Here is a 15,490-nt window from a genome sequence, read left to right on the forward strand (position 1 = left end):
ACCTTCTTTYTAACGGGTTAATAAGGACGCTAGAAAAGCTGACCGATCTTTCAACATTTCTCTTCAGARAGGTTTGCCATTTCGTCATGGAATATAYACGATCCAACAACGAGTTCAAATTGTTAAAATTTTTTACCCAAATTCAGAGTCTTTGGCCTCAACTTTGAGGTCACTACGTCCAATTTATGGTCGACATAATGGTCCTATCAGATCAATAATTKTGCGTTTAGTGGAAAAATTTTAATCCCCAGGTATAGTAAAATGTTCCCGTGCCTGTAAGATAAAGAAGTGCGCGGAGTRTCGAGAATATTTCTGCCSCTAGCGCATCAATTAARGAAGACYCAAATCAGTCTCTTAYACATCGTATCTTGGCCTACATCCTAACAAGAYCAAATTGACGCAACAACTGAAGCCGCTTTCCACGAGAATCGTGTGGGTTCGTGAAATGGGCTAAGCAACAAGGAAATTATGCCAATTTTTATCGAAAAATCATATTCAGCGATTAGACTAATTTTTGGCTTAATGCCTYCGTCAATAAGAAAGATATGCATTATAGGTCAGGCAACTATCCACACGTAATTCATGTGTCAACATGGCATCCCGAAATAAGTTACGGTTCGGTGCAGATTATGGGCAGCGTCGTCATTCGGCCGTACTTCTTCCGTGATTATCAAGGTCGGCACGTTACTGTGAATCATAACCGAATATTATTGGGCTCAATTGGTTGATGTGGACTTGGACAATATGTGGTTTGAACAGGACCGGTTGTGGTTCGGATCGGTTTATTGAAAACCAAGTTTGATGAACGCGTTATCTCACAAAATGGCTGAGACAGTTAGCCGCCTCGGTCGGTTGAAAACTGTCGAAATTGGGTTTAACGTCTGGACTTCGGCAAAGGTGCCCGTGATGGCATGGAATGTACTTTAACAGGATAAAAAATTTCATTGATGTCCCAAACCGTTTTTGGTTTATTTAAAACTTTTGTAGCGCTCTTATTGAAAAAAGCGGGTCGGTTTACAGCTAAACAAAGGAAACCGAAGAGCGTCAAAAGGAAATCAGCAAACGTGGGACAGATTTCATTACGCTAACCGTCTTGTCCTCTTTTAAAAAATTAATAGCATTCCGCCCGTACTCAGTACAAGCTTACATATTTTCCATTCAACTTTAGGAAATTATCAACATTAACTCTTATCCATTACTTTATTGTGTGTTTCGCAATTTTCAAGTTCAATATTCCAAAGACGTATCCGCGAGAGTAAATTTTGTAGCTTTTGTTCTATGAAAACTGATGTACAATGAACGTTCCAAAGAAAAGAGAACAAATGGTTTTTTTTGGATCAATTTATATTATTCAAAATAGTTCTCCTTCAATACAGCTTTTTGCACGATCCGAAAGAATGTCGAATGAATGTTTTAGCCCGTTGGCCGGTATGGCCGCCAGTATGGCGGTGCAAATCTTTTAAATGACCTCACGTCTGCATAACGCTTTCCATTAATGGGCAAAATAATTTTTCCGAAAAGGAAGATGTCGCACGGTGCCATATCACTTGAATACGGGGAGTGGTTAATGGTTAAAATGTGATTTTTGGTTAAATAATCAGTCATAAGCGTCGATCGATGACACGTAACGATGCATAACAAACCGTGTTCACACCTTTCGTCAGCCCAAATGTTCGGAGAGATATTTGGAGTTATTCACTTCCATTTCCATGAATTTCAATCATAATTTCGGCTGATTTTTGATGAATTCAGGCACAGTTTCGATGGAATTTCCGGTGATCACGGATTTCGATTGGCCCACGTTTCGGTAAAAGTTTTACAAATTTTAAAACAAAATTTAATGTTGGCTCTTTGTTCGAAGCTCATTTTCTTCGCACCGATAACACAAACATACTGACACTTAAAATGCAATGTCATGATTTTCAATGGACAATCGATAAAAATAGTGGATTTTAACCACCAGTCGATATATAGATGGTGCCACCAGAGGGCACTAAATTCAAAAAGTCCTGTTTACTTTGGAAAGCACCTTTTATATATCAATACTTATATGTATGTATATTGTAGTAACTGAGCGCRGCTCGTTTGTAATTTGTGTTGCGCTCTTTTTCATTTACATTTCGCTAATGCCGTTAAAATCACCTTAATGATGGAGGACATTTTAATTATTTTTTTTTTCTTTTTTTTCTTTTTTGTATATTTCAAGTTTTGTTTTTGTTTTTGTATGTATTTTGGGTCGCATGCCATCGGTCGCTCTTATCTTTGTCGCTATTTCCGTTCGGTTTCTTTTCTTTTTGTTCACTCTCTGATTACACACTCGTGCCACCTAATTTAGAGTAGACATTTTTGCTTGAATGATTCTTCGGTTTTGCTACCGTATCATTTAAAATGTTTACAAGATTAATGATATTTTCGCTTTTGCATTTTTTCTATAATATTTAGATAAGGTTAATTAGAAAATTAATGAAGTTTTCAGCGCACGAAGGAAGATATTATGAAAATATAAAATACAAAAATAAGACATTTTAAAATGGGACATTGTTAGGAATGCTGTGAGAGAATGAAGGTTCGATTTTGTGCGCATTTAGAAATGTTAATAACATCTCGGCAAGGCTACCCGTTATTTACAGTTTCCGAATCTTGAATAGATTGTTTTTCGTCAAGCCTGAATACATATGTCAATCAATGGAATATTAGGAAACAGAATAAGATGTTGATCACCCTGTATTGCATTCCTTACTTGACATTTACATATGTATGGGAATTACTCCATTTACTTCAGAAGTTGTATCGACAGTGAAAACAATGTCTGCTGAAATCCACTGAAATCGCTGTAAATTGTAGCTCATTAAAATATTGAAAAATTTTGTGGATAAAATTTATAGAAACACACATGACTTTCTTCAAWACTGCACACAGATTTCATAGAATTGTATATTGTACACGCATCTCGAGCAATCAAACCTAATTTTCTGAAACTAACTTCCTATAAGACCCACCAAGTATAACAAATAATCACGTTTCCCTTACAGTAACAAGCAGTACACCATATAAGAGTTCGTTCATTTATTTGCAAAGAATAAGTCAAGTGACAAATCTATAGAAAAAGAAACATAAGTAGATGCCGCAATGAAGGGCATTTGGAATACATTGAAGATATGACCTAAAAATTTTAACGGACTAAATTTGCTTCACTACATTTCCGATTTGAAACTCCAAGTATCCATAATGAAACAAATTAATATCACAAGGCGAGGTCATCCTGACTCTTRTGACACATCACAGGTGTGTATTACTCACACATTGTGTTTACCTTCTAAGACCTCTTGAAGGGGAAAAACTACAGTTGAAGCAAAAACATGGTTTGATGGCGATTTTCCGCATACTGCACTGGAAAATCAAAAATGAARGATTGGCATGCTAAGTTTAGACGTATTTAAATGAACACCGAAGACGGTGAACGTCGAAAAGAGGTTGTTACCGACAAAAACATCAAACGTGGACTATCCACGAAATAATGTTATGTCCTGTTTTCAGATCTCAAAAGAATGCTCGCTAAGAGGAAATTTTCGTCGAATGAAGAGGTGTTGGACAAAACTAAGGCCTATTTTCCAGAAAATAAATTGTATAAAGACATTATATTTCAGTAAAACACTGAAAAAATGTGTYCCCATTCCAAAAACGACTGAAATCATTTTAAAGCTCTATGGTAACTCTAACAATTCAATAAGAACAATTTTTTTTTCTTGAGGTACTTTTCCTACTATTGTAGGCAGTAAGCGAAATGTACTGAAAATAGTGTTTCATTGCTACAAAGTGTAATTCGTGAACCGAATTCCCGACTTGTTGGCATTAAACTCTCATATATCCAGTGTTGTACATATACAGTTTTCTTAAGACCTCTCTGAATAAATAATACAAGCCAAGCGGAAGTTCGAATATCGTTAGGTTACTACTTTCATAAAAAGATTCTTTCAGAATTTCAATAACATAGATATTTCACAGCCTGACCGATATTTCACAGCCTGGACGATATTTTTGGATAAAAGAAAGTCATAGCCATTGGGATTCGGATATTCCGTATCTGAGGACTTGAATAGTTTTATTCTGATTTTGTCCTAAATTGAAGTTTAGTTATGACTATTTATTTTTATGGACATGACAATATTCTAAATGAACTCTGATGATGCAAAATTATTTTAAGTTTCACTCAAATTGCAGCTTATAGAGACGGCAGTACAATAAGTCGCAACAAATAACAGTTAGGGGAAGAAAATTTATGTAATAAGATCTTGATCAGAAATTGACATTGCCGGGGTCAAGTGATAGATCTTAAGGAAGAAATATTTCAGGATTAGATTAATATAATGGGTAATCTAAATAAAGGTACTATTTTCAGTAAACTTTTTGGACACATCACGCGTGAGTCGTGTCAAGCTGTCATGCTATTTTTCTTCAGTATTATTTAACATTTCATCACGTGAAGACTTAGCATTCTTTATTTGATAATACCACGTCCAGCATGGGGTGAATAAAGAAAAGCCACTCGGATTGATGTATGGAACGACTTGGCGCTTTTTACATTGAGATCTTAAATTAATAGCAGAAAAAATTCAGCTTGTACCAGAATTAAAGCCGCTCGACTTTCACAAGTGACATAAATTCGCTATGTGGGCTCTTGAAAAGTATCAAGAAGATCCGACGTTTTCGAGCTAAATTTTGTTCAGCTCAATGAGCCGCATTTGGCACGAAGAGAAACCTGAAGAGATTTAAGATAAAAATTTGGAATATTTGAAAGTTTCTTGGGAACATATTTTAATAAGTTCCCATAGAATRGCAATTATATGGGAAGACATTTTCCTGTGACTTAGTTCATTGTCTATTTCATTAAATAATGGCTCTCAATTTTTCATTTAAAACATATTTTTAAATCCGTTGAGCGTCTGGTGAACATTAAACACAACCGCAACGAAACCAACTCGTGATTGCACGAATAGTAATTTCGTCTTATCTTTCATAAAGACGTGAGATGTTCAGTATTCAGCGGAACTACTGCTGGAGCAACAAATCGAGAGGCTCGATTTTTTTCAGATTGAGATGCATGGATGCTGCTTCCGCCGGCGGTTTGTTGCTTGATTTGATGTGCTTGTCACGTGCATTTAGCTGTGTGTGTATTGTGGATGTATGGAAGTAKGTATGAGGAGGTATATTCAGCGTGAAAGCTTCTAAATGCTGATGGCGTTCCACAGACACCCACATTCATATGGTAAACTTTAAAGCGGGCAAACAAGAACAATCATCCAGCTGCCAGAGAAGTGGGGCGGCGAAGACTATAAGTACTCGTTTGTTGTTGTGTTTGTTTTTCCACAGAGAGGGCGTGCAAAAACCGCAAACACTAATAATTTTACTTAACTTCTCTTAACGCTGTCTATATGTATTAGCACATGCATGTGTGTGTGTGTGCTCATGGCCACACATGTATTTATTTCTGCTGGTATTTCGCTGGTGTAGCCACGTTGATGTGCGTCGGATTTCAATTTGGCAAAACAAAATGGTTTAGCGCACAGCTCAGCTGCTCCACTCAAGCAACAACAACAATATATAGAAACAGTGGGCCACCACAGAAAGCACCGAAAGTGCTCTGCTCTTAGTGCCGTACAGGTTGCACTTCAATTTCTACAGACCGCCTCCGAACACTCAGCTCCGCACAGCAGCGCTCACTTTAATCTCGTCGATTTTACAAAAAACAAAAAAAGAATATTTTATAAAMAAAAAAATGTAAATAGATAAACAACGCGACGCTGCGACAAGTGGGGCAACAGCGCAGCTGAAGAGCAACGGCAAGAACGGCACACCTACTGGCTGAGTACGTGCATTTCCTACACCTCCCCGCCAAAATCAAATRCACACATAAAGCCGCCTTTGGTTCTGCACACGCCTTATATCCYTGGCTCCTGCCAATGAGCACCACTCTGGCATTTCAAGTGGCATCTCAAGAATTGTGACGCGCTCGAGCAGCGCAAGCCAATTTTTTCACATGAATTTCCATTTGCGACTATTCCATTTTGTGCTTGTTTTGTTGTTGTTTTTTGTACTTTGGCTTCAGGTGCGAATTCGTTGTAGCGCTTTGCTCCCGTTTGTATTTTCCGCGGCGGAACTCTTTTCGTATGCATGAAATGTACACAACAAAATTTGTTGTTRTCATATTGGTTACCTGCTGCGGTGCTAAAGTTGAAACGGAATTTCATGCGTGAACATAACAGTACTCGTAGATTTTCAATTTTTATGCCGCAAAAAAGTAGCGATTAATAGATTGTCGGGAAAGAGGTAAATGTGTTCGTGACGTACTWTTTACTATTTGAGTATGTATGTGGTCTAGTTCAGAACTATTCAGAATTCTAATCCCCCTTTGCCATTCCCTTCAATTTGAGAAGGTTTTCTGTAAGGTGTTCGCCGTCAAGCTTAGGACCACTATAGTGTTTTTCATCAGAGGTGGTAGGTAGACGTATACGGGCATAAGTTGTTAAAGTTATATTGAAGAAAGTGAGGTATAAACTTCAGCAGGAACATTGTTCTCCATTTTTCACCTTTTTGCAAGATTGAGGTCGAAACATCTCCGCGGTCTTACCTTGGCAAACTAGAAGACATAGCCGAGACACATTTGTAATAAGTTTAGTCGATTGGTGAGGATCTTATCAATTATAAAGATAGATACCAAAATTTACTGGTGTTTTAAGCTGTCCAAGTGAGATTCGTTATATCCAACTTCGATCTCTTAATCTAACCTAACCTATCTTACAAGTTTATGGTACTTAGTAAACATTAGATACAATATATTGGAAAAACTTAGAATAAAGTATTAGGTCTACAACTTTTCTGTCGCAGTTTTTTTTTTTTTTGTAAATTTAAGGATTTATTGTATAAAAACGGTCCAAAAGTTTTTTCCCTTATTCCCTCAAAAAGCAATACTTAATTAACACACGAAATGCTTTATGATCCATTTTTTTGTAAACTAACACAAGTTGCTTTACAAAAATTCTATATTTTTTTAATACYTAATAGAAATCATATAGATGGTAGTAGTAGAGTAAKRGTATTATCTATGTATGTGTYAAYCTCAGTAAAGCGTGGACGGGTMMWCAGCCGCRCTTTTCWTGGAATTAAAAAAGAAAAACAAAATTTCCCGCAAATGTCGAGAATTCGGCTCAAAAAGTGACAYTTTCAGTTGARAATAAGYTTGGGATGCAAACAGATCTCTACAAATATTTTGTTGGGTTAATGTTGACACAAATGTCCAAGRTCRATATAAAACGATTTAATCGACGGCATAATAGCGAACAAAACTTTTTTTGTTCAAAAACTTGTAAAAAAAATTATCCAGCTTTGACTTAGGCGCTATGTGGTTATAAAAGTTGAAATTAGCTATAAACATAGTGACAAAAATGACCAACATATCACCACGAGTTGTGAAGTTAAGTATCCAAATTCTCTGCTCGGATCATTTTGCACCCTAAACTATTTGTTGTAAAAAGAAACTAAATCAAAACCATTTTCTAGCTATTCTCTTTCCCATCGGTAAAAGTCTGTGGTATAAAGAGAGTTAAGGAACCAGAAATTACGATGAGTTGTATAYGTATATACCACAAAAAATATAAATGTTGAGCTTACATCTTGCAATAAGGTGGCTTAGAAACCTCTTTATAGGATTGCTGTAACTAACAATCATATAGAGATAAGTTTGATCTTAATCAGAGATCGCATTTGAATAGATTTTCGCTGTTGTCGCTGTTTATAAACGCCTTAAAATAGATCATCATATATCGACGTGACAAGATAATTCCACACCGTCTTTCTCCATGCAGCTTTGGTAAAAAGGTCGAAAGTCTGACAGCTCGTATGAACCTATTAGACTTCGGAAGACATTCTCTACTTGTTCGATCAGCGCTTGTCGAGCTCACTGGATATCTTTTCACGGAAGAAACCTGATGCATTTCCTAGCAAAGTCAGACACTTCTTGGCTAGTTTAAATCCAGTATATCCGCTTGGCTGTCAAAGTAAATGCCTCTCTCTGTCTCTTTAACACCTTTCTAATGAAAGTTGCACAGAATATTTCGTTTGAAAGACACTGTAGTGGTCTGGYGGCTTGAAAATGGAGTTGATGGAGAGTTTTCGATAAAATACCCACTTTTACCCACTTTCTTAACTTCGATCMTTTCGTGAAAAAGATTCTGGCAGCTCTCTTTCAACGGATTCGCCCCGGCCACAAATTCCACACAATTACGTTAGTGAACGAATCGCTTGGAGAAGGTTTCGCGGTGCTGTGATCTAGATTGAAATAATGCGGTCGAAGTAGTCAGAATTGTGTGGCACTGATCGAGACCAGTTATGTAACCAGTTTACCTAAATCTAATAACAATCTACGGCGTAAGGCACCTACCAGCTACATATGTATGTATTGCTACAGATGCAACGTCTAGAATGGCATTGAGTACCATTGTTGGTGTTCTCCTTAGTGCGACGCATTAAGCCGCTCTTTCAACCTCCACCTGCTTAGCTAGTATGGCTTTTAAAAGCACTGCCCAGTCGTATAACTTATAAAAATATTCTATCATAATCGCGTACATGGCTTAACCCATGGATATGCAGTTCTGAGACCAGTATATTTTATTTTTCATGACCCATTTTACCTGCATATCGAATATATGCAATATTTATCAATTCAAGGTTCCCTTCTCTTATAAAATTGACTTCCAAGCAAGCAAGCTTCATTCTCATTGTRCGTTGGTTTTAAAGCAGCTTTTGTTTTTAGTATTATTTCTTTAGTTTTCACTCTTTTTTAGTGGGGTTTAGGTAGCGTCTAATCGCTTTTAAGGAATTTTCACTATGGCTGGAATGCTTAGTCAGACGCCGCACGTCCTCACGTCCATTTATTAATCCTCGTAATTGATTCAGTGCTGGCGCCTAGCTTTTTCTAGTTCGTTTTTTCTGGCCGAGGCAATTATCTTTTCATTGCCAACAATGACTAAATTTGGTTAACACCGCATGCCTGTAAAAGGGGTTATAACTACTTRGTGGCGCTTTTAAGTAACTAAGTACTTGCATACGAGTAGTGTGATTGATGACTGCCTTGAGTGGAGTAATTATACTTAAGATACAATACAATATATAAGTGTGAATCGAGAGAGGTATACTAAAAACGGGAAATATAATTGAAGGGRTACTAGCCATGTATGATTATACAAAGTTAAGAAATATGTATCATACATGGAGGAGAACGACATAAAAAACTAACCATCAAACGAAGAAACAAAAGGAGTAAACGGCGTAAAGCACTTACTTATGAATAGTGGAATATTAGTTACTTTGTACAAAAATATATATTTTTTACTCACAGTATTTAAACTCTTAGTTGCATGAGTTTGGACAAGATCACCACACTTACTCATTCATATCAGAATATAGCTATATTCTCGTTCAGTGAAGTTTATTCACTGATTCTGCAATTGTTTTAAACATGAAAGAACTGATGAGCTTTCTTTCTCAATTTAATACTGTCCTAAAGGTGTTTGCAAGAAAAGTAAGTAAGATCTTCTCCCTTCTACAATAACCGAGTTTAAAAAATAAGCATTTGAGTAAAACATGTAATTTTGGCATTAAACAAAAATTTTATTCATTTATAAAATATTTTTTCCATAAGCGTACAAATAAAAACTTTGTTCGAAAAATGACAGTGCTGAATTGATTAAATCAAGTTAAATATCTCAATAGCAAAGCTCACAGATTTTYATAGATTGGTACGGAAACACGGAAGTACAAACTAGTAATTTACATATTGAGACCAAGAATCACATGAAAAATCCAAAAATATATAAACATTAACTTTAAGTACTAACCAACAACAATCGATGCCATAAATAAACTAGGTGTGATGTATTTGACTTTATGAAAAATTCACATAAATTTACTACCATAGGCCATCTATAAACAGGGAACGTGATAAAAGACGTATACGGATCAATGGGTTTATCGTGCCGAGAGAGAAAATAAATACCTACGCAGTTAATTCAGTTTCTTAAGTAATGGTTTATACCATCGATATGAGTTTTAATCAAACTCAACAGAGCATTAGAAGATGCCTTATATTGCCTTGATATTATTATTTTCAATTAATCAGCTGTTCTATAACACCTTTGAGATCAGAATTGTCTCTTTAGCATATTTCTCAGGGTAACGAAAGAAATAAGGAAAACATTGGATTAATTAGGAATAAATTTTTGAAGAATCAAAATATTAAAAGAAAAGCTTAAATAGGTAGCTATATAAGGCGTTAGATGTAAACAATACAAACATCATGTTGGTCATTCGTTGTTAGGCTCACCTTCTAACTAACTAATKTCGTTGGATGAAATATATTTTTTTACGGGACGAAATATATACTTTCGCAAAAAACGTCTTTGATGGGTTATATTCCGAACATATTTTCAACACAGCTGAGATATAAATAAGCTATATGCTTGTGACTTATCTTGTAAGCGTCTTGTTAATGTTGATAGCACTGATTACCTTTCTGACATGAAAAATCGTATATATGTCTCTTGGCTGTAATTTACAATTTCCTTGCTTTTAAACATTCTGAAGCGTCTGTTTGAGTGACTTTTCCAGTTTTTCGACCACATAATATGTTCTTCATCATTATACCCTGAACAGGGTATATTAAGTTTGCTATGTAGTTTGTAACACCCAGAAGGAAGTGTCGGAGACCCCATAAAGTATATATATAAATGATCGGTATGGTGAGCTGATTCGATTTAGCCATGTCTGTCTGTCTGTTCGTCTGTCTGTATATATACGAGCTAGTCCCTCAGTTTTGAAGATATCGTTTTGAGATTTTGCAAACGTCATTTTCTTTTCAAGAAGCTGCTCACTTGTCGGAACTGCTGATATCGGACCACTATAATATATAGCTGCCATATAAACTGAATGATCGGAATCAAGTTTTTGTATGGAAAACTTTCACATTTAACGTGGTATCTTCACGAAATTTGACATGGATTACTGCTTAAGGTGATAATATAATCTCCGAAAAAATTGTTCAGATCGGGTTGCTATAGCATATGGCTTCTATACAAACTGTACACATAGTTACTAAAAGAAATTCACCTGTGAAGGGTATATTAGCTTCGGTGCAGCCGAAGTTAACGTTTTTTCTTGTTTAAACTAAAACGAATGGAGACGTAGACGTARCSSCGGCCAACATTTAAAAAAGATAATCTTCAAACGAAAATGCCAAAGAATGTTCTTTCAAATAATAATAAACAATCCGGATWGAATTTGAAGTTGATRTGTWTTTTCTTCAATAAAGTAGGGGATCGAGGAATAGATCACTATTTATAATAATTAAGTTACTCTATATCTTGGCGAACGAATATAGTAATAGAAATTTTCTTGAAACAACCTGCGAAGCTAACAAGGCATATACTTCCTTACTATTTAAAAATATTTCGGATTTTTTTCAAATATCAGTAAAAACAGAACAGCTTAAAATTCTACATACAATGTATTATCATCAAGTATGTGCAATTCCAGAAAGCTAAGCGCTAATASACGCTATCATATTTTGAGAAGATTTTGCAATATGTCAAATAATTTGGAGCCTGCGGCCATTARCAAATGCGATAAAATAAATGAAAATGGTGATGTAAAATAGAAATAGAAATATAGGTATAAACGTGAATCATGTTTATATGCAACCTCAACCGACTGCAACCAAATTTGGTACAATGTTAGTTCCGAATGTGTAATCTAAACTGCCAATGTCAAAATTTGTCATGGCAGAATGCAAGCGAATAAGCAAATATAGAAATATCCGCAAATAAATGTAGAAGCTGCTAGGAGTAGAGGAAGTTCAAGCATAAGTATAAATGTCTATACGTATAATTGTATACAAGYAAATATCGATTCGCAAATATGACAAAATTATAATTGCTTTTAGACAAATTTTTGGTCGAATTTCTAGTGGAGATGAGCAAATAAAGGAAGTAGAGTGGCACTACGACTGAGAAGTGGGTGGACAGCGACGAGGACATTGCAGGTTAAGCTGGTCAGAGATATCAGAGATAATGCTGATGGTGCAGTAATGAGGATGAGAGAATATGTGCTGGCAGGGAGGACGAATGTAACTGAATGTGTGTGTGTGTGTAGCACACGTATTACTCGATAATAATATTAACAGTAAATAATTGCAATGTTGAAGTTGCATTTCAGCCAACACATAAGCACACATACATAGTGCATAGGTTATATTCAACACACATGCCTGCCACACTCAAGTGCACAAATCAACCAAATCGTGCGTTGGTAATTAAGCTAAAATCAGTTTCAGACATAAATGACAACAACAACAACAGCTAAAAATTTTCGTATATTGGTAGCACCGTCGGCAATGCAAGCATATTGGTGCACGGCAACGCAGTGCGTCATTCGAATTGCCCAATAATTGCGATTTCAAGCGCAACAACAACAACASCAATCGAGAGGCTGATGCATTGAACTGTAATTCATTGCATTTTGCATGCAACACACATGTAATAAAACATTTGAAAATTCCTCTTTCGCACACAATTCACCTGCAACGGCATATTCTGCACTGGCCGGGTTCCGACAATTCTCGAATGGATTTGAAAATGCAAATGCATTTTAATGTAATAACTGACGTGATATTCCTTCGAGATAAATGTTGCAAAATTAGTTGACTTTTTAATGAGTTTGCAGACAATTGTGTGTGTGTGTGTGTGTGAGTGCTTTKGCTAATTCATAAATGGACAACTGATTTGGAAGTAAATATAACTGTATTTTATTAAAGGAATTATTTAAGGATAATAACAACATAAACAGTTAGTTACTCAACTACTATATAAATTATAATATATTTACTTCAAATTGTTTGCTTTAATCTTCAAGGTCTCGATGCCTCTATTTAAATTATTCAAAATGCCCAGGAAAATACTTTGGTCCGATTTTATTAATAAAAGTCACCACTTGACCGGGAAAATCGGCAAAAATCATTGTATTAGTATAGTGGGATGAAGAAATCTTCAAGTATTTCAGGTGCCTGCGATGTAGACAAAATGTCAATCGAAAGTTCGAAAATTGATTAGAACTGATTAAACCAGCTATACTATTGCTAGACTATTCCTTGATTGCCTACTAATTTCATAAAGATAACTCACAAGTTTAACGAAACTTCCATTAAAAGTCAATCATACACAAAAAAAAATCTCATATTTCTTATCAAGCGGCTAGAAAAGTTACTGCTCGACAATATTTAGATGAAAGTTTCCATAAGTTAGGTTAGGTCAGGTTAGGTTTTCCCTAAAATGTTCACTATACCACTTACGTTTAGAAGACGCTTACGGCTATACAGCTACTAGTAGTTGACCAACGTTTCATGAGCCGGCCTTTTGGAAGATGCAGCAGTATTCAGGAAGCCTAAAACTGTACCTAATTATACATACATGTATTTCCGAAAATGTACTCCTTCACCAACAAGTCTTGAGCCAGCGCCTCTTTTTTCTTATTCCTCCTTAAAAGATATGTGAGAGAAACTTCATGGTTCGGGGACTTGCTAATCCAAGTATTTTGAAATGAAATCAAAGGGTGTGGGAATTTCAGAGCGTTTAAATCGCAGTCACCTAAGTATCGTATACATATCGTACTAATGCAAACCGCCCATGCAACCTTCGAAACTATGTTGGCGAATGTGGTCTTTTCCAGCGCATTACACCATACAAAAATTTCGTAGAACGTCATAAAGAAGAACTACTTTTGGTAAGAGTYCCCACCTGYTCCTGCCTTCCTGGGGCTTTTCTCGATGTTGGGTTTTCATGAGATTTTCCTATTTGGGATATGCCGCAAATACTTAGCTCTGTCAGCAAGTCTGAGACAAATTTCACTCATTGATGGCAGTTGTCCACATAGGATTTTGAATTTAATAGTGAATAATAATGAATAAACCCAGTTCGGTCTTTCTAGGATTTATGTAGAGACCATTTACAGCAGCCAAGTTGCTTATGATGCTAAGATACACCTGACTGAACTTTATATATTTTTGAGCTAACTATTATGCAGATACTATAAATGAAGCGAATTTTATGGAACTTCGAATGGTACTTTATATGCGTAGTACGAATTCAGCCATTTCCTTAATGTGAAAAAGTAGTGACAAGGGAATCATAAAATTTAGTATTTCCGTAGCTTTATTCACCTAACGGTTGTATATATCATCTAAAAACAATCGAATTAAATATAGGATGATATGTATAAATTATCAGATTGAAATCGGAGTAGCTGTCTGTCCGCATGTCCGTCCGTCTATGCAACCGATAAATTGAGTGAATTCTAATTTATCTTAATGAAACTGGTTATACGTATTATTTGCAAAAAAGTGAGGAAGAGTTCGTAGGTGAACAAGCCACTGTCACGCCCAYAAAACTCATTAAACAAAATTATGTAATACAGCAGGCAACAGTAGCAGGGGTTAAATCAATAAATAAATACGTCAGAGACATAAAATTTTACACATGTGCTGATAAAAAAGGACTTAATAGGAGTCGGGGTTGAAAAAGGAAGACCACTAGCACCGCCCACATTTTGGTGAAAAACCATATTTTTTAACCTTCTCAACCGACTGCAACCAAATTTGGTACATAAGGTTATTTTGACATTCCTATGTTCTRGTGYGAAAACAAACGAAATAATGTATTTASAGTTGGCTACCTAGTGACCAAACATGGGTCAACTCGGATCAAAACTATTGAAATCAAATATATTGACACTCAGTTTGGTTAATGTCTTCGCTATTAAGCATTTCAATCCTCGAWCCAAATGACTTAGTGCTTTTGAAAAACGATGTCGGAAAAAATCGAATTGCGCTTAAGACCCTGAAGGCCACCTAAGTCGAAGCTTATAGTAAGTGTATCGAAAATTGCAATAATATATGGCATGTTTGTTTTTGCTCAGGAGCATATCTTGATCGCGATAATCAAAAATTACAGCACAGGTCAGCTTTGATCAGATGGATAACATTCCACATATATTTACGAAATATCAAAATATTCATCAAGATCCTGAGTCATATCAAAAATAAAGATTAGCCGTTATCCAAAAATATATTATTAATTAGCTAGCATAGCAGAAGAAGATTATTACGTAAAACAGTCGATAATTCTACAAACTGAACTGCATATCTGTTAAAACTTGTATTTATTTCGCATATTTCTGCTTTATAATACTTTTTGCGCACYCACTGGACCAACAATGTCACCTTTCGATCATCCGTACTTACATGTGTACGCCTTAGATCGTTGCCGACACAACAATAATAACAATGGCTATAAGCACGTGCAACAACATGTCAAAAGACAAAGAAGAATAAAAGCAAAAACTTTTGTGACGAAGGCTTTTATTACCGCAATTGCAGAGTTCACAAGTT

This window comes from Bactrocera latifrons, unplaced genomic scaffold (assembly GCF_001853355.1).
Source record: "Bactrocera latifrons isolate USDA-ARS-PBARC rearing strain unplaced genomic scaffold, ASM185335v1 scaffold_224, whole genome shotgun sequence".
NCBI classification, from domain to species: Eukaryota; Metazoa; Arthropoda; class Insecta; order Diptera; family Tephritidae; genus Bactrocera; species Bactrocera latifrons.